Below are 2,094 nucleotides of genomic sequence, written 5' to 3' on the forward strand. Positions count from 1 at the left end.
GGGAAAAAGAAACAAAAACCCACAAACCGTTGTAGCAAAGGGGACCCGCTGCCCGACACCAGAAGTGCTTTCGTGTTTCCGTTCCGTTTCATTTCGATTAATAAATATTTATGGCCAACGATATGCAAGACCCCCCCGCGCCGGGCGCCACTCCCGCTCCCCGGTCCCGGTTCCCGGTCCCCGTCCCCGCCGCCCGGACACTGCTCGGCGGCGGCGGAGCGCGGGGGCGCGGGGCCGGGGGGCCCGGCCGTTCTGCATGCACCGGCCCTCCCCTCCCTGCCGGGGCCGACCCCCCCCCGGCCCCGCTGGACGTTCGTCGCTCGGTCCCGGCCCCGCCAGAACTCGTCGGCCGTGACGAGCCGCCGCCGGTGCGATCGCGGCGAGGTTGTAATTACCGAGCGTCCTTCGACGGCGATTAATAAATATTCAATGTTGACTCCGCCGCCTTCGCCGCTTTCCTTCCGCCCCCGAGGCACCGGGGGCACCGGGGGCACCGGGGGCATTGGGGGCACCGGGTCGAGCCCACCCCCCGGCGGTGCCGCCGCCGCTCCCGCCGCCCGAGTGCGCGGCCCGCGGGCGGTGGCGCTGATATAAAGCGGCTCTGCCCCAAGGGTGTCCCCCCCGGGACCGTGGAGGCGGTGTCCCCCCCCTCACCAATAGGGGCACCGGGATGCGGAGCGGCCGCCCGGCTCGGTCCACCGGCCGTGACACCGCTCCGGTCCCCCGGGAGCGGGAGCTCGGAGCGCCGTGCCCGGGGCTGGCACCGGGCCGCGGGGCCGGTGGCCGCGGAGAGGGCACCGTGGCGGTGGCCAAGGCCGGGCTCCTCGGTCGGCTGCAGGCGCGGTGCCCGCTGCTTGTACCGGTTCCCGGTGCCGGTTCCCGATGGAGCCTCGGCGCGGTGCCCGGTGCCGGTGCCAGTGCCGATGCTGGTGCCTGTTGGAACCCCGGGAGCTCCGGCCAGGTGCCGGTGCCAGTGCCGGTGCCCGTTGGAGCACTGGAAGCTCTGGCTCGATGCCGGTGCCAGGTGCCCGGTGCCGTTCCCGGTGCCCGCTGCCGGTGCCCGCTGCAGCCCCGGGAGTGCGGTGCCCGGTGCGGAGCTGTCCGCCTCGGCGGTGCTGAACGGGTGCCGGGGCCGCTTAACGGGCACCGGTCTGTTTACCGTCTGCGCCACCGGGGCTCGTCGCCACCCGACAACCGCGGGCCCCTGGCAGGGTCGGGCACCGGGCTCCGACCGATCCCTCTCCCCACGGCCGCGGGGGTCGTGGGAGCCGGTTCCCCCGCGGGAGGCGTCGGGGCTGCGGAAACGGAGCCGCCGGTGTCCTCCCGGGAGAGGTGGCGATGCCCGTGCCCCTCAGCCCCGCGGCTTCTGGGGACAAACCGGGCTGGTTTGGGGTCGGGCCGGGATGCGCCGAGGCTGCAAACGGAGAACGGTTCCAATGCGGCCCCGACGTGCCGGGTCCGGCCCCGGAGACACCGGTGGCAGGGAGCGGGGACCGGGTCGGGGAGAGGATCCACCGAGGTCCCACGAGCCGCTGCAGCGGCCCCCGAGCCCCTCGAACCCCCCGACCCCCGGTCGGGCCCTGGCGCTCTCAGTTCTCTGCAGAGCAGCAGAGCCTCTTCCGACGGCTCCAGCCCGGTCATCCTCCCGGGACTCGTTTCTCTGGGGAAAAAGCCTCGGGGGGCCCTGGCGGGGGCTCGGTGGGGTCGTGGGGTGTCGATGTGCGGCCCTTCTGCCGTCACCCACAACCGGCGGCACCGGGGTGGCGGTGGTGAAGGGCGGATGCCCCGGTGGAGCGAAGGAGGGGGTCGCGGGGGGCCGGGGGCTGCGGGGGGGCCGCCGACATCTGCTCCCGGGGCCGGCTGTGCCAGGGGGTGCCGGCCCCGCTGGGGGGGCTGCGGGCTGCGTTCATTTCCCGGGATTTTTGTTTTCCCGGTGCCCGCCCGGCCCCGCCGAAGGTGCGGGAATCCGCTCGGCTGCTCCGGCACGGCCCGGCCCCGCAATGCGGCCCAGCGCTCGGTGCACGGCCCGGGGCAGAGCTCCGGAGAACGGCTCCACTGCAAAGCTCCGGGGAAAGATTTTGGTGCACGGTCCCC

The 2,094-nt window shown here is 73.8% G+C and overlaps 1 protein-coding gene across 1 annotated transcript in view; it reads right to left on the reverse strand.

Moving 5' to 3' along the window:
* Positions 1-1,465, reverse strand: part of STARD3 (StAR related lipid transfer domain containing 3) — a 42,185-nt gene extending 40,720 nt beyond the window's left edge. The window contains exon 1 of the mRNA XM_027909658.1: positions 1,450-1,465. The gene's annotated coding sequence lies outside the window, so the exon portion shown is untranslated. The remainder of the gene's footprint in view (positions 1-1,449) is intronic.
* Between the last annotated feature and the right edge of the window lie 629 nt (positions 1,466-2,094).

Source organism: Empidonax traillii, unplaced genomic scaffold (assembly GCF_003031625.1).
Source record: "Empidonax traillii isolate 1590-97213 ecotype Southwest subspecies unplaced genomic scaffold, ASM303162v1 scaffold2293:size56350, whole genome shotgun sequence".
Taxonomy (NCBI): Eukaryota; Metazoa; Chordata; class Aves; order Passeriformes; family Tyrannidae; genus Empidonax; species Empidonax traillii.